At 38.8% G+C, this 12,853-nt stretch overlaps 1 pseudogene; it reads right to left on the reverse strand.

Annotated features, from left to right (window-relative positions):
- Positions 1-12,375, reverse strand: part of LOC114116161 (nucleolin-like) — a 62,302-nt pseudogene extending 49,927 nt beyond the window's left edge.
- Between the last annotated feature and the right edge of the window lie 478 nt (positions 12,376-12,853).

Here is a 12,853-nt window from a genome sequence, read left to right on the forward strand (position 1 = left end):
CAGTCGTCATGTATGGATGTGAGTGTTGGACTGTGAATAAGGCTGAGCACCGAAGAATTGATGCTTTTGAACTGTGGTGTTGGAGAAGACTCTTGAGAGTCCCTTCGACTGCAAGGAGATCCAACCAGTCCATTCTGAAGGAGATCAGTCTTGAGTGTTCTTTGGAAGGAATGATGCTAAAGCTGAAACTCCAGTACTTAGGCCCCCTCATGTGAAGAGTTGACTCATTGGAAAAGACTCTGATGCTGGGAAGGATTGGGGGCAGGAGGAGAAGGGGATGACAGAGGATGAGATGGCTGGATGGCATCACTGACTCGATGGATGTGGGTCTGAGTGAACTCTGGGAGTTGGTGATGGACAGGGAGGCCTGGCGTGCTGCAGTTCATGGGGTTGCAAAGAGTCGGACACGACTAAGCGACTGAACTGAACTGAACTGATTGCCATGGAGTCAGAAATTGGAAATTTAAAAAGTAATTCATACTCCTGATGATGGGCTAAGACAGGGCAACTGGAAAATAAGACATAATGAGGAAAATATGTAAGGAGAGAAATTTTGTCACTGGGAGAAACGTCAGAAACAGATTTCTTTTTTTAAGGGAATAACAGAGGTAGTCGAAGGACTTATTGACCATTTTCAGCTAAGACTAGGTGCTGATGTAGATATATTTTTGCTCAAGTAGCGTTGAGTCTTGACAAGTTCTCTAAAACCTCTGTATCTCAGTGCCTTAATGTACAAAAAGGACTCAGGAAATTCTAGTTCTAAAATTCCAAGATTCCTTTTTGGTCAGAATTCGGAGATCTATCTTCTTTAGAGAAAAGCTAGTAAATAACCCAATGATAAACTTTTTAGTGGAACATGATGCATATTGCTCTGAGACTGGTTCAGTGGTCATGTTGAACCCCCTTATTTAACTTTTCAGTCTCCTTGCTGTTTTAGCTTATTGGACTGATATGCTTATTTCACTTATATGCAGAGTACATCATGCAAAATGCAAGGCTGGGTGAAGCACAAGCTGGAATCACATTACTGGCAGAAATATCAATGACCTCAGATATGCAGATGACACCACCCTTATGGCAGAAAGTGAAGAGGAACTGAAGAGCCTCTTGATGAAAGTGAAAGAGAAGAGTGAAAATGCTGGCTTAAAGCTCAACATTCAAAAAACTAAGATCATGGCATCCACACCCATCACTTCATGACAAATAGATGGGGAAACAGTGGAAACATTGACAGACTTTACTTTATTGGGCTCCAAAATCACTGCAGATGGTGACAGCAGCCATGAAATTAAAAGACACTTGTTTCTTGGAAGAAAAGCTATGAAAAAACTAGACAGAATATTAAAAAGCAGAGACACTACTTTATCAACAAAGGTCCATCTAGTCAAGGCTATGGTTTTTCTAGTGGTCGTGAATGGATGTGAGAGTTGGACTATAAAGAAAACTGAGCACCAAAGAATTGATGCTTTTAAACTGTGGTGTTGGAGAAGACTCTTGAAAGTCCCTTGGACTGCAAGAAGATCCAACCAGTCCATTTTAAAGGTAATCAGTCCTGAATATTCATCGGAAGGACTAATGCTGAAGCTGAAACTCCTATACTTTGGTCACGTGATGCAAAGAGCTGACTCATTTGAAAAGACCCTGATGCTGGGAAAGATTGAAGGCAGGAGAAGAAGGGGATAACAGAGGATGAGATGGTTGGATGGCATCACCTACTTGACACACATGCATTTGAGCAAACTCTGGGAGTTGGTGTTGGACAGGGAAGTCTGGCATGTGGCAGTTCTTGGTGTCGCAAGGATTTGGACACGACTGAGCAACTGAACTGAACTGAACTGAACTTATTATTTTAATAGTGAGATCTAATCCTGTCTTGGAAAATTGTATTAGTTTGCTAGGTCTGTCATAACAAAACACCACAATCTGGGTGCTTTAACCAACACTTATTTTCTCACAGTTCTGGAGGCAGGGAAGATCAAGGTGCTGGAAGATTCAGTGTCTGAAGAGAGTTTTTTCCTGATTCATAGACAAATATCTTTTCATGATTAGATAACTAAGAGTGAGATTTATGGTTACATGGAAGCGTATGCTTAACTTTATAAGAGAAACACTATTTTCTGAAGTAGTTGCATTGTATCACATTTCTCTCTTCTGTTATGAATGTCCTAATTACCTCATATTCTTGGAAGCACGTAGTAGGTCGGTCTTTTAATTTTAGACACTCTGTTTTGTGCAGTGATATCTTGTTGTAGTTTCTATATGGATTTCCCCAGTGATTAACTAGCAGCTTCTCAGGTGGCTCAGTGGTATAGAATCTGCCTGCCAATGCAGGAAACATGGGTTTGATCCCTAGTTGGGGAAGATACTCTGGAGAAAGAAATGGTAATCCACTCCAGTGTTCTTACCTGGAAAATCCCATTATACAAAGGGGCCTGACAGACTGGGCTACAGTCCATGGGGTCCCAAAGAGTCGGATACAACTGAGCTCACACACAATGATTAATTATGTTGAACATTTTCTTCATGTCCTGTCTGCCAAATGTGCATTCTCTTTGGTGAAGAGTCTATTCAAATTTTGCCTATTTATAATTGGGTTGTTTGTTTTGTTGTTACCGAGTTTTGATAATTCTATACATACATTGGAGGTAAGACATTTTTTGAAATGTGTTTTGCAAATATTTCTATCATTCTATATCTCTTAATTGTATCTTTCTAAGAACAGATTTTTTAATTGTGATGAAATCAAGTTTATCAACTTTTTAATTTTACAGTTCATGATTTTAGGGGCTTTGCCATGGCTCAGATGATAAAGAATCTGCCTGCAATGCAGGAGACCTAGATTCAACCCCTGGGTCAAGAAGATCCCCTGGAGAAGGGAATGAATACCTACTCCAGTATTTTTGCCTAGAGAATTCCATGGACAGAGGAAACTGGTGGGCAACAGTCCATGGGTGAGCAAAGGGTCAGAGACAACCGAGTGACTAAACACTTTCACTTTTTCATGATTTTAGGCTTTGAGAAATATTTACTTAACCAACAACCACAAAGATGGAATCTGAATCTATTTACTTGGCTATGTGCTTTTTATTTCATTGAGGCTCAGTATGGTGACTACATTGATTAATTTTCAAATATTGAACAAGGCTTGGATCCTGGGATTAAAAAAAAATGATACTCTTCTGCTAAAAAAGTGTTACTCATATGAAATATGATTAAATATGTACATGGAACAGAAGGGTGGATCAAGTGTTGAAAATTACAAATAAGGGAGAACCATAGTTCTTTTGTTAACTTATCTAAACTTACAAAATTTGTCTCAGTGTTGAAAGAAAACAACCTGATTCAATCACACTGTTTTCAGAGAGTCTTAGCAGAAAAAGGTAAGCTGAGCTAGTATAGTGTGCCTACCATTAGGAAGTGTTTTTCTATGGATCTTGATTTTATTACTTTTTTCTAATGTCTGTCACTGAGTTAGAAAAGAGAACTCAGCACCTCATTACCCCTGTACATACATATATTTTTATTTTATTATGTCTCGCAGATAATGCTCTATCTATAATAGAAGTTCTTCGATTTTTATGTCATTTGATTTCTCCTTTTGAAAGACTTCATTAATTGTTAATTATAATTGATTTATGCATTTAAGAAAATAGAAGTAGTTAATTGGAAGTGCTGGCATATTGCCCAAAAAAGTTTGGGAATATAATTGTTATTATGAAATGATTTTCAAATTGTTAGCCTACACATTTAAAAATGACAATAAACTCTGTGATGAAGTGTGAATTTGGAAAAAGAATGAGTTTCAGAGAAAATGATGTACATTATTTTAATAAATTATTGTTTTATTAGTAAAGTATTTTCATATACTTAAGCAGCTGAGTTCACAAAAATGTTTACTTAGCCGCAATTCATAAAATTAGGTGAGTGAATGTGGTCTTAAACCAGTATTCAATGGGTGGAGAAGATGATTGGAATTCCTGGAATCAGGCTCCTGCATCAGGAGAAGGGGTTAGCAAGAAAGAGTGAAGGAACACATTCATCAACCTGCTGCTTAGATGGCTGGAGGTGGGCAGCCTCTCTCTGCTATGCAGGCAGCCGCCAGAGGGACCTGACTGAGTCTTCCTCCATGTGATTGATGAGAAATTATGCAAATTGCCTGCATTTGTTAATGGCACTCAGAATTGCCTAGAAATCTTGAAATGTTATTACTTTCCCAAACTTTTCTCCAGCCTTCCCCATACAGTATTGTCTGATGATCCTGCCTCATACTTTATTGAACGAAATAGGCACAATTAAACAGCAACCTCTGTGTTTTTTTCACCTTTCAAATCTCCACAACCTTCTTTCCTCTCTATTCATTTTTGTTTTTCTCTGATTTACATAGACAGGCATGATTCCCTTTCTATAAAAGATGAATCCCTTTCCTTGTTGCATCTGTATCAGTCGTGTCTGACTCTTTGAGACCCCATGGACTGTAGCCCGCCAGGCTCCTCTGTCCATGGGATTCTCCAGGCAAGAAAGTGCAAATGGGTAGCTATTCTCTTCTCCAGGTTATTTTCCTGACCCGGGGATTGAAACCATGTTACAGGCAGATTCTTTACTGTCTGAAGCACCAGGGAAGTCCCCCTGTATCTGTCACTCTCTTTCAATATGTACATACATACATCCGTAGAGTATGTCACAGGTAGTTATGCAAAGATTACGGAATTCATCAAGAGACCATGAATCATTGATGGTGAGTGAGTAGAGGAATTTCTCCAACTATGGGGAAGCTCTTTCTCCCATGAAAGAGCTAACAGTTAGTCACTAGTGACAGCCCAGGGAGCCCAAATACCAGATGACAGCTCAATCTTTTGTCTCTTCATTCTCACTCAGCCCAGGGGAGTCACTAGCACCAAAATTAGTAGGAGAGAAGGAATGGAATATCTGTGAAGAAAAGCAACAGCAGCATTCCTCTTCTCCACCAAAGGTTTGTTTCCGATAAACTGAGCTGAATGAGAGATTGGATGTAGATGAGACTGGAATTTCTAATATCTGAAGGTGGGATTGTTCATCAATATCTGCAAGTGACCTAGAAACTATGAAATCTACTTGTGTTATTATCTAGGTACAAAGAAAGTAAATATATCTTCTCAGTGTGAAGATAAAATAAGACAAAAAATTACATATATCCTACTCTATCCTGTAGAATATAGAAACCTGAAAGTTCTATATACCTTCCCATTATCTACTTAAAAAACTTCAGTTCAATTCAGTTCAGTCAATCAGTCCTGTCCGACTCTTTGCGACCCCACTATTGCAGCAAGCCAGGACTCCCTGTCCATCATCAACTCCTGGAGTTCACTCAGACTCACGTCCATCGAGTCAGTGATGCCATCTAGCCGTCTCATCCTCTGTCATCCTCTTCTCCTCCTGCCCCCAATCCCTCCCAGCATCAGAGTCTTTTCAATGAGTCAACTCTTTGCATGAGGTGGTCAAAGTACTGAAGTTTCAGCTTTAGCATCATTCCTTCCAAAGAAATCCCAGGGCTGATGTCCTTCAGAATGGACTGGTTGGATCTCATTGCAGTCCAAGGGACTCTCAAGAGTCTTCTCGAACACCACAGTTCAAAAGCATCAATTCTTCGGTGTTCAGCCTTCTTCACAGTCCAACTCTCACATCCATACATGACCACAGGAAAAACCATAGCCTTAACTAGACAGATCTTTGTTGGCAAAGTAATGTCTCTCCTTTTTAATATGTTATCTAGATTGGTCATAACTTTTCTTCCAAGGAGTAAGTGTCTTTTAATTTCATGGCTGCAATTACCATCTGCAGTGATTTTGGAGCCCCAAAAATAAAGTCTGACACTATTTCCACTGTTTCCCCATCTATTTCCCATGAAGTGATGGGACCAGATGCCATGATCTTCGTTTTCTGAATGTTGAGCTTTAAGCCAACTTTTTCGCTTTCCTCTTCCACTTTCATCAAGAGGCTTTTTAGTTCCTCTTCACTTTCTGCCATAAGGGTGTTGTCATCTGCATATCTGAGGTTATTGATATCTCTCCCAGCAATCTTGATTCCAGCTTGTGCTTCTTCCAGCCCAGCGTTTCTCATGATGTACTCTGCATAGAAGTTAGATAAGCAGGGTGACAATAAACAGCCTTGACATACTCCTATTCCTATTTGGAAGCAGTCTGTTTTTCCATGTCCAGTTCGAACTGTTGCTTCCTGACCTGCATATAGGTTTCTCAAGAGGCAGGTCAGGTGGTCTGGTATTCTCAGCTCTTTCAGAATTTTCCAAAGTTTTTTGTGGTCCGCACAGGCAAAGGCTTTGGCATAGTCAAGACAGCAGAAAAAGATGTTTTTTTTTTTTTTTTTTTTCTGGAACTCTATTGCTTTTTCCATGATCCAGCAGATGTTGGCAATTTGATCTCTGGTCCCTCTGCCTTTTCTAAAACCAGCTTGAACATCTGGAAGTTCACGGTTCACATACTGCTGAAGCCTGGCTTGGAGAATTTTGAGCATTCCTTTACTAGCATGTGAGATGAGTGCAATTGTGTGGTAGTTTAAGCATTCTTTTGCATTGCCTTTCTTTGGGATTGGAATGAAAACTGATCTTTTCCAGTCCTTTGGCCACTGCTGAGTTTTCCAAATTTGCTGGCATATTGAGTGCAGCACTTTCACAGCATCATCTTTCAGGATTTGAAATAACTCAACTGGAATTCCATCACCTCCACTAGCTTTGTTTGTAGTGATGCTTTCTAAGGCCCACTTGACTTTACATTCCAGGATGTCTGGCTCTAAATGAGTCATCACACCATAGTTTCCAAGGCAAACCATTCAATATCACAGTAATCCAAGTCTATGCCCCAACCAGTAACAATGAAGAAGCCGAAGTTGAACAGTTCTATGAAGACCTACAAGACCTTTTAGAACTAACACTCAAAAAAATGTCCTTTTCATTGTAGGGAACTGGAATGCAAAAGTAGGAAGTCAAGAAACACCTGGAGTAACAGCCATATTTGGCCTTGGAATGTGGAATGAAGCAGGGCAAAGACTAATAGGGTTTTGCCAAGAAAATGCATTGGTCATAGCAAACACCTTCTTCCAACAACACAAAAGAAGACTCTACACATGGACATCACCAGATGGTCAACACCGAAATCAGATTGATTATATTCTTTGCAGCCAAGGATGGAGATGCTCTATACAGTCAACAAAAACAAGACCAGGAGCTGAGTGTGGCTCAGATCATGATTTCCTTATTGCCCAAATCAGACTTAAATAGAAGAAAGTAGGGGAAACCACTAGACCATTCAGGTATGATCTAAATCCAATTTTAAAACTTTCTGTGCCTTTTAAATAGAATATCTTAATATTTGATAGTGTTGGTATCTTGTCATTACTGTCAGATTTTTAAAATCTTTTTGCTTCGTTTTTGGAAAAAACATTGACTGACTAGCAATCTCTGCTGTAGTTTGTATCAGTTCAGTTCAGTGTAGTTCAGTGACTCAGTTGTGTTCGACTCTTTGTGACCCCACGAATCGCAGCAAGCCAGGCCTCCCTGTCTATCGCCAACTCCAGGAGTTCACTCAGACTCACGTCCATCGAGTCCGTGATGCCATCCAGCCATCTCATCCTCTGTCATCCCCTTCTCCTTCTGCCCCCAAACCCTCCCAGCATCAGAGTCTTTTCCAATGAGTCAACACTTTGCATGAAGTGGCCTAAGTACTGGAGTTTCAGCTTTAGCATCATTCCCTCCAAAGAAATTCCAGGGCTGATCTCTTTCAGAATGGACTGTTTGGATCTCCTTGCAGTCGAAGGGACTCTCAAGAGTCTTCTCCAACACCACAGTTCAAAAGCATCAGTTCTTCTGTGCTCAGCTGTCTTTACAGTCCAACTCTCACATCCACACATGACCTCAGGAAAAACCATAGCCTTGACTAGATGGACCTTAGTCGGCAAAGTAATGTCTCTGCTTTTCAATATGCTATCTAGGTTGGTGATAACTTTTCTTCCTAGGAGTAAGTGTCTTTTAATTTCATGGCTGCAGTCACCATCTGCAGTGATTTTGGAGCCCAAAAAATAAAGTCTGACACTGTTTCCACTGTTTCCCATCTATTTCCCATGAACTGATGGGACCGGATGCCATGATCTTTGTTTTCTGAATGTTGAGCTTTAGGCCAACTTTTCACTCTCCACTTTCACTTTCATCAAGAGGCTTTTTAGTTCCTCTTCACTTTCTGCCATAAGGGTGTGTCATCTGCATATCTGAGGTTATTGAGATTTCTCCCAGCAATCTTGATTCCAGCTTGTGTTTCTTCCAGCCCAACGTATCTCATGATGTACTCTGCATAGAAGTAAAATAAGCAGGGTGACAATATACAGCCTTGACGTACTCCTTTTCCTATTTGGAACCAGTCTGTTGTTCCATGTCCAGTTCTAACTGTTGCTTCCTGACCTGCATACAGATTTCTCAAGAGGCAGGTCAGGTGGTCTGTATTCCTATCTCTTTCAGAATTTTCCACAGTTTATTGTGATCCACACAGTCAAAGGCTTTGGCATAGTCAATAAAGCAGAAATAGATGTTTTTCTGGAACTCTCTTGCTTTTTCGATGATCCAGTGGATGTTGGCAATTTGATCTTTGGTTCCTCTGCCTTTTCTAAAATGTTGATGTATGGCAAACCAATACAGTATTGTAAAGTAAAATAAAGTAAAATAGATAAAAATAAGTAAATAAATAAGTAAAACCAGCTTGAACATCAAGAAGTTCACGATTCACGTATTGCTGAAGCCTAGTTTGGAGAATTTTGAGCCTTACTTTACTAGCGTATGAGATGAATGCAATTGTGTATATTCCCATTAAAATACCAAAAAAATGTCCAAGAAGACACATTACACTATTAAGTACAATAGTGGCATAAAAATGAAGACTCTCAACAACAGGGTCCAAGTGTATATTTGCTACAAAATGTTTGCTGAATTCTAAGAGATATTAGCCAGAGGAGAGAGAAATTAAGAAATACAACTAATAGAGCAAAAACACTTTTCCGTCTGCAGCAGAGCAATCTTTCCAGTTTGAAAAAGTTCAGGGAACAGCTGAGTTTTTTCTCTACTGACTTAGAGAGCCAGAGGACACAATGCCTTCCTGTGGTCTTTTTGTCTGAAGTGGCCATAATTTCCTTCTCCACTGCTCAACTTCACTTTTTTTATACAGTAAGTGATTGCAACTCCAGTAAGAAGTGAAAGAATTGGTGTACCAAATCCTGAGAACCAGTACTTCTAGGAAAGCTACTTTAAATGAGAATGATATAGAAAGAGGGCCAAGGAAGTACTTAAGATAATCTATATAACTTTGGCAGATTCTGCTCCTAATCAGACATCAATCAAAACCAGATCTTTTTGCATCATCTTGCATTTAATATTCAGTATAAAATATTATTTTATTTGCCATTATAAAAATAGTTTTAGGAAGTATCAATTTATCTTTAGTATAGTTCTTAGAACTAACAATTTTATAGGGCCCCAAACTAAAACTATTTGATATAATAGGGCATGTAGATTTCAAAATACTGTACAAATTATAAATTGTATCACATAAATTTTTTTAAACTGTTAAAATTAAAGGAGGTGACTTTATATTAATATAGTTATTTTATATTGTCCCTATTAGTTCTTATATTAAAATGTCATGTATTGGCTACATGTAATATATGAATACTCATGCTATTAGGAAGCCCTTCATATTAGATAATGAAGTTTAGGGTATGTCTCAATTTCATACATGTATTTTGCAATTTATTTTGTTTCAAGATCTAAACATTTTCCTTATTATTTTTGTTGCCCAAATCCAAATGTAAACTAAATACTAGAATAGGTATGAAATATGTTTATGTGTTGAGAACAAATAAGATACTGTTCAGTGTACTCCCTTGACTGTCTCACTATCCTCAGGATATTTTAAATTTCACTTTCCAATATCAATGCTCTCTGAAATGAAATGAAACATCTTCTTCTAGGTAATAGCTGCTTGCATTTGATGAGATCTGTTAGTGTAAGACATGAAAATAAAATTAAAAAGCTTATTTAAAATTGTTACTGAGATATTAATGATGACTAGGGTAATTAAGTAGAAACAGAATCACCACCAATGGCTTATTAAGATCCATTTGCAAAGTCTCTAATGTTGTAATATATTTTCAGTAAGAGAGAGAGAGGATATTACTTTATAAAGTCTATGTCTTGTTTGAAAAGTAAAACTTTTTCATACAAAATGAAAGAAAGAAAGAAAGATAGGATAGAAGTTGGTCTTTACAAAGATTTATCTGGAAGCCTCAACTGAAAACAGAGACTAGAGGTGAGTGGAACAGCTGCAAGGCTATTGTCCTAGAGAGGCGAGAGTGATTGACAGGAGTGGAAGCAGCATCAATACCCACAGGAGGGAAACCCTTGCCTCATATAACTGCATTTAGGAGGACTCACAGACAACTCCATAATGGTGAATCTAGGTGATTTGTGGAATGACAGTGCCATTAATTGGTTTGAAAATTTAAAGGTACATTAAAAGTTTCTCTGATGGTAAGTTGGAGGGTAGGCAGATTGTGTCACTTGACATGTCCAGCAGATGTTTGGAAGACAATGTCTTCACTGGGGGCTTCCCAGTTGGTGCAGTTGTAAAGAATCCACCTACCAATGCAGGAGACCCAAGAGACATGGGGGCAAGCCCTGGGTTGGGAAGATCTAGGAGGAGAAAATGGCAATCCTCCAGTATACCTGCCTGGAAAATTTTATGGACAGAGGAGCCTAGTGGGTTACAAGTCCATGAGGTCACAAAGAGTTGAACATGACTGAGTGACTGTGCAGACACACACACACACAGACACAGACACACACACACACACACACACACACGTTTATCTGAAGACATAGCTTAACTGTAGAAATATGAAGTTCATTCATGTAACAGAAATATTTTACCATGGAGGAATAGATAAATATCAAAAGAAGATACTCAGATTTAAAAAAAAAATAGTTTCTTTAATTAGCAATTTGCTGGGATTTGGGGAAGTTTAAAAAATTATTGATATGTAAATATACATCCTAATGAGTTGACAAGACAACTCATTAAACATATAAAATCACTGATGCCAATATTAAGCAGCATTGGATTCTGGAAACCTACCCATGCATTTGAGACTAACATGTTAATTTATTATATCAATATATGTGATTTTCTAAAACTTTCCAGGTTTCCCTTCCCCACAGTTAACTCTTTCTTGCCTCACCCTCAGTCCTCAGCTTGCCCCTAGAATTGGTATGTCAAGGAAGACAAGAGCAAGCCATTTTCAACTCTCTTAGTTTTTAAATCTAGTTCTTTTTGAATCAAAAATTCTCTGATATCTTTAAAAAATATACATATTAAAATGATTAAGTTCCAATTCTTTGGCCACCTGATGTGAAGAGCTGACTTATTGGAAAAGACACTGATACTGGGAAAGATTGAAGGCAAAAGGAGAAGAGGGCAGCAGAGGATGAGACCATTAGATGGCATCACTGACTCAATGCACTTGAATTTGAGCAAACTCTGGGAGACAGTGGAGGACAGAGGATCCTGGCATGCTGCAGTCCATAGGTTCACGAACAGTTGGATACAACTAAGCAACTGGAAAGCAACAACAAAGTGATTAAATCATTTATATCCTATCAAGAAGGTACCTTTAATTTTGAAAGTTATAATCCATGAAATAGGTCCATTGATTTTTTTAATTTAGTTAGAACTTAGGCTTCAGTTTATGGTATAAACAAAAATAAAACAAAACATATGAAGCAACTTGTTTGAATGTACACCGTGACTACTTAGATAAAGGAAACCACAGGATCACCTCTCTGGACAGGGAGACCTTTTCAGAGCACAACATAGGAAGGAAATATACCAGCAGAAGGAACAATCTCATTGAACTAACAGGGAGAAATCAGAATTCCTGGCTGCAAAATTGATTGGGATTTCCAAGAAACAATGCAGCTGTATAGAGTCTGTGAGCCTGTCCCCCAGGTTCATTTGCCAAGTGCTATGGGCTTCCATAGTGGCTCAGATGGTAAAGCGTCTGCCTGCAAACAGGGAGACCCAGGTTCGATCCCTGGGTTGGGAGATCCCCTGGAGAAGGAAATGGCAACCCACTTCAGAACTCTTGCCTGAAAAGTTCCATGGACAGAAGAGCCTGGTGGGCTCTTGGGGTCCATGGGGTCGCATAGAGTCGGACACGACTGAGCGACTTTACAGTCACAGTCTCATGCTGCACACTTGCTGCGGGTGACTCTGTGAGACTGGAGGCCGAGCAGAGGTAAGGGGGAGAGGTCCTCAGGGCTCGGAAGTGGTGAGGTTCTGGCTCCATTCCTCGCTTTGTTTGTACAATGAAGTTTGTAGAATACTCCTCCATTAGGAGTCAAACTTTAGAATAAAGGAAACTCTAGACTAAACTTAAAAAGACTAGACTTAGAAAGATCAAGTGAACTAATCTGCAATTTAGCTTATTTCCTGGGAACTTTAAAAAGAAGTAAATGTAAACTCAAACTGATACAATATATTGTTCACAGTTTCCATCAGGCAGTCATAAAAAGTCCTAGACCTTTAAAGAATGGTGAAAATATGACCCATAATTAAGAACCCACACTTAAAACTGTGAATTGTGTGGGTTAATAGTAGTTAATAGAAACCACACAATTCACATAAAAAGCTCCTTCATAATCACCTTCTTTTATTTCTTCTGCAGGATTATCAGGTTTTTCTTTTTTCCTTTGAATTTTAAGTGTCCTTTAGATTTTCCCATTTATATGTAATTGCTGATTGGTGAGAACATTTTACAGACTAAA

The sequence above is a fragment of the Ovis aries genome, chromosome 8 (genome assembly GCF_016772045.2).
Source record: "Ovis aries strain OAR_USU_Benz2616 breed Rambouillet chromosome 8, ARS-UI_Ramb_v3.0, whole genome shotgun sequence".
NCBI lineage: Eukaryota > Metazoa > Chordata > Mammalia > Artiodactyla > Bovidae > Ovis > Ovis aries.